The following is a 17,261-nucleotide window of genomic DNA, read 5'->3' as shown; positions in this document are numbered from 1 at the left end:
AAAATCGTTCGTGTAGCTGTGTAGTACCACTGTTGCGTTAAATAAAATAAAAATATTGTCTATGGTTGGATGACAGTATGGTGATTGTGATCTTTCCGTCGAGAACGTCACATCCGAGTGTCAGGTTAGTGTCTATTGATCTTTTCCCGCAAATAATTTTAAGACGCAACTTCTCATGGCCCATTTTATAACTTACTATTGCAGAGCACTACCTACTTATATCATGTGCATTTCATGTATGTAGAATTTTCCTAATTGGTACAGTTAAGGGGACGCTCTACAGAATTGAAAATATGATTTTTTTACATGTGGTCCGGAATTGTTGCTCTACTGGTAATATTCAAAGGTCGCCGACAATGCTTTGGTCTAAAGTAAATAATGATCTCTTATTTAATTTAAATCATAACACTGTCAAAGTGTATAAAATATGGGGTGACCAAAAATGATATCTTCTAATACACGTAAATGTTACTAAATTCAATTTGTTAATCAGCTGTTTAGTGGAAAATATTGCAACCAATATGATGGATAGCCACGATATAAACTTAATTATAATATATTAATAACGTTTTAATCTGAAATTTTCCGAGAGCTAAACATACGAAGGATGTTGAAATACATATCTACCTACATTTTTATTTCATGTGCTATCCAAAAAATATTATTAATGAATAGTATTTATTTTGAATGTGTAAGACCTATTACATAATTATTTTAAAAAAAAAATAGGTAAGGTAAATGTACCAGTAGTTGACCTTTTTTCAATAAAATGCCCAAAATAAGAAACGTAGACACGGGATTGCTCTAAATTGTAAAGTTGAGACAAGTGAAGCCATCTGTGGTCGGATTGAGGAACTAACAAATCACCATATGTCATAGGAGCGTCATAGCAGCTATTTGAAAACAACACATCACGCCGTAAGCATTTTATTTTTTATTTCTTAAGTAAATTGTTAAGGATATCAGTGGATGTAAACATATGCCAATTTAATGTTTTTGACTTCATAATATCAAGTTAATGCATTACGGGCAGTAATAATATTGAAGTATCGATATCATTTGTAATTTTTAAGTTATATTTACAAGGAAGCAAGTTTGTGGGGGGGTCAACTACTCAAACTTTTTTCAATACTTTTTCAGTAGTTGACCAGGGTGGTCAACTATTAGATAAATTGAATAAAATTATTTCACTTAGTTTTGAACAATTTTTACATTCATAAGTATGGAACAATGATTATTTATTAATTAGAAGTGTCTAGGGTGGTTCTGTCCAGTAGATGACCTAGGCGTCAACTTTTATTTTTTATTTTTTCAGCAACGGGTTTGTGTATTTTTTCTTCGAAAAACAAAAATTTCTTGAATTATAGCCCTGAATATATAGCAACTGAATGAAGCAGGCCAACAATAGCCGACAACTTACGAGAAATAGCGACGCGATAAAAAAAATGCAGGGCATCACGGAGGATTTACTTTGGTCATTATAACGTACCCATATAATTAATAATGTTAACGTTAGTTTTGCCGCAACTTGTTTATCAACCTACCTCACCATACTTTTTTATATAACCTGCCTGCTTCACCATACTTTCATATAACCTGCCGCCCCTAGGGGAGCAGGGTCTTAGCCAAAAAAGAAATCGAGACAGTGTACCAGCAGGTAAATGCCGACGATAAAGAATGTATAACCGTCATAGTAACAGGGAGTGTCGGTGGGGCTGTCACACCAACGAGAGTCCTCTACAAGTACAAAAGAATTCCTCAAGAAATTTCCGAAAATGTGGACTTTGTCTGTTGTTTGTGGAATCGTAAAGTGTGCTTCAATGGTTACATCAGAGGAACCCAAGCGGTATTTAGAGAGAGTTCCTGAGTAAAAACATTGATGAGGAAAATCTTGAATCATTCCGCAAAAACAACGAACCTGATAAAGATGATAAGTCACTGTTCGCACTGTGACGAAAAGTAAAAAATGAGTTGGAAAATATCACTCCACCTGACCCGGTCAGACTCATCGATGAGGCATTGCAAGAAGAGGAATCCGATGATATGATGTCTTTGGCCGCCTGGAATACTATGAATTATTATGATGTTTCATCTCCAATCGCTAGGGCACCTGTGGCTGGTCTAACGACTTGTGATGGTGATTCGTCTCCAATCGCCAGTGAACCCGTGGCAGGTCCATCAAATATTCGTAGTCCATTCGAGAAATATTTTTTCTTCCCCGGTGAAGGGGAAGAAAAATTCAAGAAGAAAGCAATAAAGGGAAAAAACCCTTACCAGTGTTTCCGGTAAACCTTGCCAGGAGTATTTCCTAAACAAAAAGAGGAAGAAAGAAGAAATGGAACGGTTGAAAAAAGAACGAGCTGCAGAGAGGCAAAGAAAGAAAGAACTAAATGAGCAAGCGAAGGAAGAAAAAAAATGGGGGAACTGAAAGCAGTCAAGAAGACAATGCGTTTTTCTTCCGAGTCTTCTAACCCAAGTGTTGACATTTCAGACTCAGCGGAGAGTGAATGGCATAAGTCTAGTGATGAAAGCTTTAAGCCTAAAACTCGATGGCTGCCCGTTATGGAAGTCATTAATGAACATTATATTATAATACTTCCCGGGGAAAATCGTCCTTATTTCTAAAGTAAAAGCTACCATTTCATCGATGCAAAAGTGCGGGAGACTATGGAAATGGCCAGAGCGACCCGATGTACTTAGCTATGAATGGAAGGCGGTAGTATCCCATATAAATGACCCGACACAAGTAAGCAAAACTCGTAATATTTATTTAGTTCCGGAATTGGACTTTATTTAGAATATCTAAGGATTTTTATGTTAAGTTTTATTTTGGTAAGTACTGAGCCTATGCGTTACTATGTAGTATGTATGTACTTAGTTGCTAAAATAAATATATTTTTGTATTTTTAGTTTGAAGTAACTAATTTTGCACCTTTTGTTACCCGAAGAAAGCTGATGATTGGCTGTCAAACAAAATCCTCTCCTATGTAACTTGTTACTGAACCGCCCATTGCTACCAAGTTGATTCAAGTAGCTATGGGCTAGAGTGGTCTGACAGGAAGCCCTGAGGCAACTCTGATGACAGATTTGCCATAAAGCCTTCTGATTAGACATGGTCAACTACTGAAAAATATAGTGGTCAACTACTGGAACCCCTGATTAGACATGGTCAACTACTGAAACATATAGTGGTCAACTACTGGAACTTTCAATTTTTTGGATGGTCAACTACTGGAACAAAAACATGGTCTTGAAAAATTGAACACAATTTTTTTGTAACAGACCCTTTCTTAATTTTTGTCTTGTCAAATTAATTAAGACATTTGACCCATTATGAGTGGACTTGCTTTGCCAACATTCGGTGTAATGCTAAACGTTAATCGTTACTTTTGTTGATTTTTTTTCTTAAATGGTCAACTACTGGTACATTTACCTTACATATTGTTTAATTCTAATGCACATTTAAAAAAAATTTTATATAGTGATGTCTGCTTATTATAAAAAGAAAGTGACTTTTTATTAAAAGAAATGAAAATATAATTAATTATATTTTCATTTCTTTTAAAATGGAATTCTACCAAGTAAATGCTAACTCAATTAATGACTTTTTATTAATTACCCGATTTGTTTAATTAATTTAGTCTGACACTTTTAAAAACAAGTAACGCAACTTTACTTTTAGTTGGTAGGTACAATAATTATTGTATTTTGTTGGTAAGTAAAGCCAATGCAAGAAATAATTTATACTTATAAAAAATGACTATTAACGTGGTCACCCACAGATTATATTTTATTCAAAGCTAGCGGATCGCAGAGAACAAGACAAAAAAAACTGCCGACTTTATCGAATCACCCAGGGCTGTCGAAGATGTCTTACTTGTTTTTATGATAAATCGTTTTTAATTGTGTGCAATTTGGCGGGAAAATATAATATATAAAGTTGCTTACCATTCGGTTATCCAATGAGCTAGGTTTTGTTTACTCTACTGCCGACATCCTACAGTTTTATTTTTTATCTTGCCCATGTCGCGTAAGGCTATCTGATATTATAAAAGTCACACAGTACAACAGTGTTTAAATCTAATATGTAATTGCACCGGTTTAATTAAAAACTTTAACGAAATTAACATTTTAATGATTTACAGATTTTCCTATGTTATATCAACTTAATAGCAATTTTAATGAGACAAGATACATATTACGATATATCCAAAATACACATCATCAGATAATATGTGAAATATTTTGATAAGCAAAAAAATAAGAACAATACAAAAATAACATAACATAATCAGCTAGTCTTTTCATAATTATTTTAGATGAATGTTGTATGCCGTTTGACGCTTGGAAGTATGTAATTATTCCATCTGTACAGTAAGCTATTTTTAACTTTAAATTTGTAACTTTTTAAAACGTACCATTAGATTGATATTATTTTGACAGCCCTGTATTCCATCAGCCGGCATCAGCTTACGTCACATACATGTTATGTTTGAAGGTAATAATAATAATAATAATAATGATTATTCATTCGACCGAGAATTGTAATTAATAATTATTGCGTTTCTTAAAATAAATCCCCGATGGTTAGAGGTTTTTGAGGTTATACTGAATTAAAATGACGTCCTTTCAACGCTGAGATTACTCTCTGAATGAACTATGAATGACCCTGTTGCTGTTCGGCCCACTCTTAATAAATTAATCGAGTTGTTTGCAGTTTCTTAATATTTTTTTTTAATAAAAAAATCGACTTTTTAGGGGTGAAGTGAGCCATACAAATTGATCTCAGGAAGTGAAGTGGACCAGTTTTCCCAAGACGCCCAGATTATATAAATATATCAAATATTACGAAGCAGGATACTAAAAATCTTTATAATGTGAAATTTTTGAGAAAAACTGTTGGAAAAATGGTGTATTTTGCATAAATATTATCCTAAAATTGACGACGTTACATTACAGAAGATGGAATTATTTTTAAATTGAGACCTCCAGCATCATTAATAAGGTGTTTATTTTCCTTAAACTGGAAAATACCATGTTCAATGTGCATTAAGTGGAACCACAAGTATTATAATTACATAATTAATGACAATTTTATGATTATAAATGTGTTTTTATTTATGTAATTCTAAAAACAATTGTAATTTTTAAACTATTTTAATGGAATTCAAAGTCTTTTTTTAGAAAATTTTAAAAAACTTGTTTTTTTCACCTTGAAAAACTTCTTGGCACGTCACAGTCGAAAAATATTATTTGGGAAATTTTGGCACGCGTACGTTAAAAGGTTCGCCATCCCTGTGCTAGTGCATGTTTTGTTAGGGTGTATCCACAGCTATGAGAGTTGCACAGAAATCCGTTTTGAAAGACGCAGAATCAAAAAATAAAATTTTATTGTGCATATAAATGCATATTTGAGACATTATTGCAAATTTCATAAATAAATGCATATTTTAGGGCTTTTGCATTTATAGTTTTAGTTTTTTTAAATTATCTTATCGAAATATTAAGTACTAAATTAGGTAGGTAGATAGTTTAGATGCACTTAATGGCATCCCCGAGCTGTTGATTATAAAAAAAAGTGAAGTCAACTTGGACACCTTTATTTAAATTTTGCGCAATCACCTCTGTGGACATTGACGTCGTTTTCCGCATAAACAAAATACTGACAGACATACGGAAAATTTTAATGCTAGAGCACAATATTATAACTTTTTTTCGGAGAAAAAAAACAGTAAATATGTAGTAGTTAGGAATAGTACCTAGTTAAGTGTGTCGTTTTTGTCTTTTAAAGTTGTGTATAGTTTACATTACATTTCTTATTCAATTATTAGTACTTGTAAACAAACTATTTTTAAAATTGTAATTGATTAACTTTATATTGATTATTTGTGTTATTGTATTATATTGATTGATATTATAAATTTGTTATTCGATTTTTTATCAGTAATATTGGGTGAAGTGGGTATTTCCATTTTTTTTCCATAAAAATGTAAATTTTTAACTGCATATGTCCTTGGTTTTAGTGCATATAATCATGTTTTTTGTTGCATATAAATCTATAAATATAAGACAAACACAGAACACTCCACCAAGAAGATTCAATATCTTTAGTTTTAAAGACGGCCATCAAAAAGAAAGATTGCTTACAGAGACGTGTGGCTGCAAACTTCGTGTTTATTGCATTTTATATAATATATGAAAACACTTTTTTTAGAATAAAACAGAATTCAGAAGGATCAAAGTCCTTAATATTGTTGCAAAGACTACAAATCCTAATTAAACTGTTGAGTGTCAGTTTTCTCAAAATAATGGTGCTTTTCTTCACAAGCAATCACAGATGTTGCCATAGCACTATTATTAAAATATCGACTGAAAGGGATTTCAATTATTAACTCAGTTATCAACCAATCCATTAACTTTATCAGGATATTTTCTATAAATAATTTTAATATCATTGTCATTGGACCAAATATAATATATATAAATAAATATATCTTATTGTACACAACAATATCCTCCGGCACACTTACCAAACACTCATAGCACTCTGGTTGGGAATCTCTGCCGTAGTATTTTGATTATTTCCAAGATTTCTTTCATCAAATATCACATTTGCCTTAATAAATTTAATTGTGAGTTAACTCATTTAGTGCTAACACCGCGACTGGAGCGTTTGGAGTCATTGGCCATTAGATATAATTAACGTGCTATTTAAATGTGGTAATTAAAAAGTCGTAACATAACATCTGTCAAAATCAACACCTACTAAAAGTTGGTCCCTGGACAGGTGCTGTAATATTTCAATTATATGATCGATAGGATGCATAATCGGTGGAATATCGGATGAAAAAAACCATCTGGATTATCGGTGATTTAATGTAACTTTTCAAAACGAATCCTTCATAGCTGATATCTATTTTGGTTACAAGCATTCAGGTTGTACAAACATACTTGTGTAAAGTCCAAATTTTGCTGTCTTGTTTAACGCATGCTATCCAAACATGTGTATTAATGTGGAGTGTGTAATATTAATTAAACTGAATACTACACATATTGTGTTAAATGTAATAGTGAAATTGGGTAATAATTATTATCAAATGTAATTCTATTTTATTGTAAAATAAAAGTAACCCTTCTTCTTGAGCGACTTTATAACTGTATTAGAGATGTAAATTAGAGTAAGTCCAAATTTGGTGCGAACAAGTTATTACTCGACTTATTACATAAAATTTCACATTTAGTCCTCTATAACATGATGGATAGTAAGAACTCAAGATGTATTTGATAATAATGAAAATAAATTAAATGTCTCTGACTTTGGAAGCAAATTTCGAGAATAAAAAAAATATTTTAAAAATACAACATACACAAAACAAAGCTTATCGCTAAAAAATTCTTATTCTTTCTTTTGACCATGCCCGATCCTAATAAGATCATATGGGCCACCACAGGGAGGAGGTTTGTATTAACAAATTTTTGTTTTTACAAGAAATGGATGTTAGCCACTTACTCAAATTATTAGGTCCATACTCTCGACTCCAAACTCAAATTAAATAACAATATATCTATTTGCCAGACCCAAGATTCGAACCTGGGACTCATGACATTATAAGCTGACGTGGAAACCGCTCGGCCATCGTTCACACTATTTCAGCTCTCAAGATGGACTTACTGTCGATAACCTATCGTATATATATATATATTTTTACTCTGTAAAGAAATATTTTTTTTTTTATTACATTACCTCATACATTAATTTTTCTACAGCAAAGCGCTGTGTTATTTATTAGGTTTCATTATATTGTGAGCTTAGTAAAAAATGTTAAATTTTGTTAATTAACAAGTTTTTACAATATCCATAGCAAATTGCTGAATCGGTTACGATGATTTTTTTTTAATTTCCTTACGTAATCATACGTATTAACTAAGTTTGCCTCTTGTGAACGAATAATACAAATTATTTCTTTATAAACGTTGGAGCATGGTTTATTAATTTTAGTAAAGGTTCACTGTCAATGAGGCGGTACGAATGTTTGTGTAGATAGTTTACCTAACAATTAAAACAATTTATTTTGATTCTTCATGTCAATGGCTACCTTTTGATGTGTATAAAAATAATAAATAAAAAAACAAAATGTAAAGTTAACAAGTCATATATTTAAACAGTTAACAAATTACACCATTGTTAAGTTTGTACAAAGTATAGAAAATTAGATAGGTACACAACAAAAATTAATTATTATGAATTATGTACAAAAATTAATATGGATTCAAATATGTACTCTTGAATATTCAACAATGAATGGTAAAATAGAACATGAACATGGATTGAACTAATTTCAAACGATCTTATATAATATATCTCACTATTTACATTTCGAATAAATTCACTTTCATGATTATTTTAAAGCTAATGAAATAAACTCCATTACGTCTCGATGTGAGTATGGTTGCAATTTCTTCACACGTTTTACAGATGCGTGTTTAAATTAAATAAATTGTTCAGTCATTACCAAAAATCAATATCTGTTTTCAGAAAATATCAGAATTGTTACAATAACAGCATTTTAAAATTGGGTATACATTTTTAGTAATTGTGTTTATATTAATTAATGAAAGTTTATGAACTGTTAACTAAACTTAAAAATTTCAATGGTTATCTTTTTTTAAAATATAACTGACAATTTACTTCACAAAAAAAGCCTTAGTTAACAAATTAATTATAATAATATATGAAAGAATTTGGTCACAATCATGTTCTATTGAAAGAAATAAATATATTTTATGTTGTATTGCAAAAATAATATGTAAAAAATGTATGTAGAGAAATTGTTTCTTTTTTTTCACCACGCAGATTTTGTTACATATTTTAAGACACAAAAAGCAGTGAAATATTTTTTTTTAAATTCGAATTTCATTTGTAATAAAATATTAAGCTTCGAGAAATTTAACTGTTATCATAATAATGTAGCGATGCACTTCCAATTTAAATCTCATATTATATATAGGGGATCTTTGACTTCATGTTGAACCCCTAATGTTGCCGCCGAAAGACAATTTTTTTAAATTTTTAAATGAAAACAAAACACAATAAAGCCGATTAATCTCAATTAAATTCAATCTGAGAAAGATTCGTCATTTGCTTTTCTTGTTATCACAAAATAGCATGGCATTAAGTATTCAAAGCTGTTTATAGAAACACATAACAAGCAATTTAATAAAGAAGTATGCCAAGTGTTGTAATACATTGTGTCTGAATGTACAATCTGTACTTAATATATTTCTTCTCATTCTAATGGAACAGAGGGTCACATGAATTCAGAAAATACACTGTTGATTGATTATTTGTATTAAAAAAAAAACCCAAAGCACTTAACCTTATCACTGCCAGCATATTTTTACTAGGTGGACACTTGTAGGCCAGCTATTTTCGGGATAAAATAGATCCTTTAAAAAATATGAAATAGGAACGGAATGATAAATATTTGTGAAAACTTACCAACACAACATGTTCATCGAGTTTATCATGAATATTTTCACACTAAAATGATAAATATTGTTTAGAAAATATACACAGAATGTATATTCAGAAGTTTAAAAGAACCCGTGAGGTAATTCGTCCGTAGCCTGACGCGACATACATGCTTTGGCAAGTTAATTCGAATAATATGAAAATGAATTAAAAAATTTAATTAATAATATAATAACTGTTAAAGAATTAAAATTGCTTGCAGTCGGTGTAGATAATTAGGTGGAAAACATGAAAAGTAACTTCACTACAAAACATGTATTATTATTACAAAGTTCAAAATCATAACTGAAGTATAAATAAATAAGTGTAAAATTTTAAGTGTGTTTTATTTCGTAATGTACACCCTTACAACATCAATTGTGATGCTTTTAAAATTGAAGGGTACAGGTGAAGAACACGGTATGTCACAAGGCGCTATTTTAATTTCGGCATTAACAGTAATAGTCAAAGCATTATAGAGCATTGAAAATTATCATACAGGCTAAAAACAAGAAATGTCAATTTCGTTCAGGGTAAAAACATGTATTGTCTATGATCTACATTCACGTCAGACTTGACACTCTTGATAGTGCATAGGAAACATAAACCTAAAGTCTCCCCCTGTGAAACGCCAGACAAAAACCGACGACCTTTAGAGTCATTTTGACTTTAAAGTCACATCAACGACATCTCAGTTTGACTTAACATGTTCTTTCCCAGTACCGTTCAATTGAGGATTAAACAAGTGATGTGTAATTAAAAAGCCGTTTTTACATCACCAAAAGGATTCCATCATGTAACTGCTTTGCATGAAAAGACAACCATTTTCTTCCCAGCATTCGACTCGGTGTACAAAGTGGTGTCATTCATCAGGTTTTCATAATAGCAACTGTATGCAATTTGAATTTATTGACTCAGCTTGTCTGAGAATGTAGATTTTTCAATTACACATTTACAATTACAATTACACATCCTCAGCACCTCAATTATTTTTATAGACTGCAATTTCCAACATGTATATTAATAAATACAGATATTTTTACAAGCATTATAATAAATGATATGATATTCCTGTTCGGTGACTTGAACAGAAGAATAGTCTGGTAATTAGACAAAACATTTTACATTTTTACCTTAGTAGTACATGTTTGCCCAAGCAGGGCATACGGAACACCAAAGAGTGGAGATTATATTAACACTTTTAGCAAGGAATGGTTGTTGGCCATTTGCGGAACACATTGGATCCTTACATCAAATCAAACACAAAAAACATCATATTTTTTTTGATGCCCAACTTTGAGATCGAACATATCAATATTTAGAATGTGGTGGGTGAGGGAAGATTCCCTATTATTCGAACTCACGTTGAATTTGACCCTGGTACCAATAAGACTCACTTCCGCAGAACGCTCGACCAGGGCGTCTTTCGTAATAAGGTACAGCAGACATCAAAGGGGACGATCGTTCTAATTTTTGATGTTAATGCGTATTCACGTAGACACAGGTCTCATCCCCCTCCTTTCCAATTTGGGATGGGCGGAGGATGAATACCAGAGAACGGACCGTCGCGACTCCAACTCTACTAGAGGCACGTCTGATAGCGGAAGACGCGGCGGTAACACTAGAAGGGATAATCCCATTTGAATATAGAGATGTTCAATCCTCTAAGCCTGTTGACCACAGTGCTGAGTCAACTTCGCAGATTGGTGGCACGAGTACGCCGCACTGACGTGATTCCTTCAGTTCTATCGGTTCAAGCGCTTTCGAATTACTTAGTGAAGTTGCAAAGAAAACCGCGCTTCCTAACGTCAGTCGAGATAGGAATACTTCCGATCGAAGTCGCGGCGCCATTCCCTGTACTGAATCAGTTTGGAACGCTGCAGTCTCTCACGACATGTCTGGACATTTGGGGATGAGTCCAGAAGAAATTTTTGGTTGTATTATTGACTCTTCATGCATTAAGGGTGAAGTGTTTGATCACAATGATCTCTCTGTTTTGACTACTAACGCTGAATCTATTCGTAGCAGCGTTATTGATTATCTCGTTCTACATGATATCATTACCTTCACTTCTGAATCTGGTGACGTGAATGCGTCTACTAAGGTTCTCGTTTTCAATAATTGTGGAAAGCTAGTTTATCTAGCTAGATTTGTAAACTTCCGAGGCGTGGCTCAAGATAAGATAATGGGAACCCCTTTCTGTCGGATCACGCTAGAAACTAGAGACATACAGTCACTCAATATAAATGGTTCATCCCGTCCCTGATTCTTTCTATGTTGCATGTATTGGTTGGATGCAGGTAACCTCGGGTGGGTCATAACTTGTCCGGGTAGTGCAAATGAATATCAATATTTAATACTTTAAGATCTGTGATAGCGAAACGGTAGCTCGCGTAGAATATTTTGTCATATGTATAAATTTGCGAAGTAAAATAGAGAAGCAGTCAGCAATGTTATTACGATGGGAACTGCGCCATACACTTTGTCTGTCTCTCGCTCATTTGTATCGCCGCTTAGCTTAATGACAAGTCAGCAATGCATATAATACCACATGGCCTCACTTGTGTGTGTGCACAAGGAGAATATAAGAACCCCTATGTACCACAAGCGAGCAAAAAGCACAGCAACTCCAGACGATCTCAGAAGTAAAAGCCTTCTCTGGAAACTCACAATACATACAAGACCAGCACAGTGCAACTACTGAGTTCATCGAAGAGAAACTGAATCATGAGTATGGCGATGAGGTACCGGCCAAGCCAACGAGCCTACTGAAGAACATTCGACAGTTTCAAATACCACACTGCACGTAGATTACAATGACAGCATTGAAAAAATCGTTACTGTAGTTCCATCCAGATTAATACTTTCAGACTAGCCAAGAGGCATCTGAGATATCAGACTGAGAAGATGACGACGCTGAGGAAACTCTAATCGAAGAAGCAAATCTGACCGATGCAGATCTGAGCGAAGATGAGGACACGATGAACGAAGAAGAGGATACGATCGAAGAGACTCTGATCCTCTCCGAACCCTCTAATCTGGAAAATACCACAAAAACAGATACAACACCCCACCCCGCGATCAAGTGAATGTCACAAAACTAGGGAAGACCGATGGAATTATCTCCAATGTCTCTCTTACTATAGGGGCGAATTCGCCGAACAACTCGCAAAAGAAACTGCCAAGTCATTGAAGAATACGACACAATAGACTTCCCCACAGACCCTGAACCAGAATTCGACACATCACTGACACAGGCCAACATCTCAGAAGAACAAACAGACTAACACTCAGAACTATAGATCTACCATCGTAAGTCGTCAGCCGGTCGAATTTGAAACTAAAATTGTCTATCGAGGATAAATTTGTCACAAATGCCATTTAATTTTACAACATGTTTCTCGAATTATGGATTGCGCTTGCGTTTATCTAGCTCTCATGGCGTCAAAATATCAAAAACACATTATATTTAGTGTTGATAAATAAAATATACCTATTAAAAAAGGAGATCAACAAGTAAAAAAAGCTTTTTCCTTTTAAATAAGAAATGTACCTAATACTAATATTATATTTGATATTTTTTATTTTATAATCGAACGAGTGTTTGTTGCTAATTTAGGTGCGCTGATTTTCTTGCTCGCAAGATTTTTATTGTTTGTACATATTATGAAAACATAAAGAGCATTTTAGATTATTAATAAATGAATGTCACCTTTTAATATTTGACATTATCGATAGCTACTTAGCACCAATTATTTGGTAAGTATTTAAAGTAAGCTATATTTTAATATAATCAACAACCAATCTCCACGAAGAAATGAATGAGACGAAGCGCAATCCGACAATAACTCCGCAGTATTGTTTACTGATTGGGCGTTATGACAAATTTATTCAAGACTGAGTCAAATGTTTACATTGTGAAATGTCAGCGTGCAGAATTCGGGATTATTGAAAATACAGAAGAAATAAGTATAGTGCATAATGGCAAGTAGTTCTAAAACAGTTTGTGGGAATGCCAGAGACATCATTCTAAAACTATGGCAATTCTGCGATGACGAAAAAGGACAAAAATAATTGATTATTTCTATCGATAATGGAATACAAGTGGCCAGCCGCCATGACAGATGTTCAGTGTTACCAAGTTGCATTTATATTACAACGCAAGTAATTTCTTGTTTTTTTATGATATAAAAAAATATTAATGTTGGATAGCAATATAAATTAATACTTACTTATTATTTGTGTATGTAAACGGATTTATAAAGAAATTTAGTTTAGAAATAATTTAATTTATTTTTGCTTGTTTTATTATATTTTTTTCTATGACTAAAATATACACAATACTACTTTATATTTTCCAAATTTCTGAATTTCCAACTATGCATTTCTTCCTCGTGGTTATAAAAAAAGTAACACGTTTTTATTTTGATTGTGTTAATTTATTATTTTAATAATATCTACTACCAATAAAAATTTAAAAATAACCATTTTTTTGTTAGTTATGGCAACTTTCTCAATGTCATACTAGCGCCCTCGCTGAAATGCCAATTTATGATGGTAGATCTATAACTTCGCCTCAAACCATCACAGAAGAACCTCAAATAAAAAACAAAAGAAAAAAAATTCCAAAATCGACTATGCTGCGGAAAACCCTCAGCAAACCGAACCCACAGATCAGAACCAACGAACTACATTTCGTAATACTTGCGAATATTTTCTAAAAAAGAAAACCCTGGGTTAACCACTCTCAGACCGATATTTCAAGACGAAAAGCCCTCAAACAGACCTTCCATGACGCAGAGGAAGACAATGCCGATCCCGATGACTACTGCGAAGAAAACGACGAAGACTTGGAGGAAGAGGAGTACGAGAATGGAAGTGCCTGATGCCGAGAAGAAGAGCGCACCGTGACCTGAACCGACGGTCCTATAATTGAATTGTCGCCACATAAAAACTTAAAACCAAGAGATATCTACCTACAGACCTTCAACTTGGCCTCGGTCGGTCGCGAAGCCACCGAGGCCAGCTTCTTAAGAAAAAGAAAAACTACAAGCAGCATCAGAGACAGTAACTGGATATAAAGGGGATACAGGCCCAAGATTGCCTAGGCGCCCCACTGAATGCTCATTACCCTAAGTAAGTAAGCACTAGCGCCCGTCACTTTAACTGTGAGTGAACGAGCGTGAAAGGGAATGGCACCGTATGTCCTTTAGGCCTATATGCATTATGAATCTATGCATCAATCGAAGGTCAATTTTGTTTGGCAATGTTATGATGATAATTACACAGTTGTAAGTGACCTGTCAAAGCTTGATGTTTACAAAGTTACTATTCATTTTGTGTTTCATCCTGTCAACAAAAAAATTTAATAACAATAAAAAAGATAAAACCTACCGTTCTTTTATTTTTTTAGAATTATTAATAACCATGTCCCTGCTTTTTCATACAAGGTGGTTGTTAGTAATTTTGAACAACCATAAACACCTGGGCTTTGAGAAAAACACATAAATGTTGTATCCTCACCGGGATCGAACCCAGAACTCTCGAGTGGAAGGCAAGAGCCTTACGCACTGCACCACGAGAGCCGCTAAAAAATAAACCTACCATTATCACACAGAATGGGAAGACGATTTTTTCTTCATTGAAATTTAAGAAAATGTGTTTGTTTATTGTGCTATGCGAGTGTAGCTGTAGGGAAAAATCCAACGCGGAACGACATTACAGATACAGTACAGATCATGGCTAATAAGAACAAACCATATGAAGACAGAGAAATGATAAAAGAGGCATTTTTAGAGGCACCAGATTCATTATTTATGACATTCAAAAACAAATGAGATGAGTTGGAACAAATGGAGAAGAAAAAAAAAACAACAATAAAATGAGATGAGTTTTGTATTATCCCATTTTTGTTTTTTGCAACCCGGGTTTCGCTACACAAAATAACAAAAAGAACAAAGGGTAGCAACATACAATCAACACTTACCACAGGGGGAGTAAAGCACTCAACCGCAAAAGCTAATGCTAATGCCCTAATAACTGCCTAATAAAAAAAAATCCCGTACGATGATCCAACTACAGATACGCCGATACAACAACACATCAGATGCACATTGGACAACCATATTCCGGGCGGAGAGGACAATATCCAATTCACACTCACTGAGATATTATCTGTTTTACATAACATGACCCCAAAAAAGGCACCCGGACACGACAACCTCACCATAGATATCCGCCAAAATTTCTCAAAGAACTTCCCAGAAGAAAATCTGTTAGTAGAAAATAAATGTCTGACACTTGTACACTTGCCGAAATTCTGGAAAATAGCGATCATCATTAACCCTTTATAGGGCAAAGGCCGAAAACGGTTTATTTATCGACCACCTCATTTATCATAAGTCATACACTAAATTTGGAAATATCAACCTTAGTGCGTCAAGACGTTGTCGAGAACGTTCTCTGGCTATGAAATAAACCATCTAATATGAAGTGTATGTCAATCGCTCGCAAAACACTATTTCGACGATTGGTCGATGTATCAGCCATTGCGCGTTTGCGGTCGCGACTCGACGAATTCGCGAGTGACACTTGACTTTGCAAGTCATTTTGTTCCCATTTATATTATGTGTTGTGAAAAAAGGTATGTACATAAGTATTTAATATGCATTTATTTATCGATTTACATTATATTTTTTACAAATATATTGTGATAGAGTACTTGTTTCATCATTCTATTGCCAAGCGGGAAGTACATAACCTCCAATTTGCAATTCGCACGGCTGACTTCTAGAATTATTTTAAAAATAAAAAAAGCGGCTTAGGCAGCTGCGTATAGCTATGTTTTATTGTAAATATAGTATACTATCATAAATATATTTTAGTTTTACTAAAAATATTTGGGACCGGAAATTTTTTATATATAGTCAATATAGAGGACAGATATACCTCTGACACAGATGGAGATTGAGGAAATTGTAACTGAGTTTCCTGAGGATGACAATGTCTCTGATGATGATGATACTATTGATCCAGATTGGAATATACGAAATGTCAATGATGTGATTATTGATGAGGATGAGCCAGCGGCACAAGAAGGGGAGGAGCATGCTGAGACCTCAGCTACCCCACCATCTGCAACCAGACAATTTGAAACTACTCCGGTATTCCCTATGCCGGATCGACCACTTCTATGGTATTCAGGCAAGGAAAATATGCACGCTAATAACGCACCTATATTTCAGGGAAAGCATGAGTTATTTCACGAAGAAAGGCCTATTGACTTCTTCAAACAGCTTTGGCCAGACGATTTAATGGATCTTATTGTACTTAATTCCAATTTATATGCCACTCAAAATGGATATGATCACTTTAAAATGACGATTGGTGAATTGGGCATGAATATAATAATGACCTACATCAGATATGCCAGGATCAGGCAGTACTGGTCAACGGAAAGAGGTCTGCGATGTGACATTATTGCTGATAGTATGTCAGTAAAACGATTTGAATTATTCCGTCGTTATATCCACTTTGTTGACAATGCGGACATGCCTAGCACCACAGACAAATTATTTAAAATACGACCAATACTAACAACGCTATCTGAAACATTTGCAAATGCTGTATCACCAGAAGAACACCAATCTATAGATGAAATGATCATTCCATTTAAAGGTAGGTCTATTATAAAGCAGTTTATAAAATCAAAACCAAATCCTTGGGGCATAAAAGTTTGGGTTCGAGCTGG

At 33.7% G+C, this 17,261-nt stretch overlaps 1 long non-coding RNA gene across 1 annotated transcript; it reads left to right on the top strand.

Moving 5' to 3' along the window:
• Nucleotides 1-71: 71 nt before the first annotated feature.
• Nucleotides 72-13,077, top strand: LOC147063334 (uncharacterized). Its single transcript, XR_015072054.1, has 3 exons — nucleotides 72-124; nucleotides 4,759-5,005; nucleotides 7,577-13,077. It is a non-coding gene; the product is annotated as an uncharacterized LOC147063334 (long non-coding RNA).
• Nucleotides 13,078-17,261: the final 4,184 nt, after the last annotated feature.

The sequence above is a fragment of the Rhyacophila brunnea genome, unplaced genomic scaffold (genome assembly GCF_057557595.1).
Source record: "Rhyacophila brunnea isolate RB1 unplaced genomic scaffold, BYU_Rbru_1.0 scaffold_9, whole genome shotgun sequence".
Classification (NCBI taxonomy): domain Eukaryota; kingdom Metazoa; phylum Arthropoda; class Insecta; order Trichoptera; family Rhyacophilidae; genus Rhyacophila; species Rhyacophila brunnea.
The sequence above is the reverse complement of the archived record's forward strand: the minus strand, read 5'-3'. Positions and strand labels throughout refer to the sequence as shown.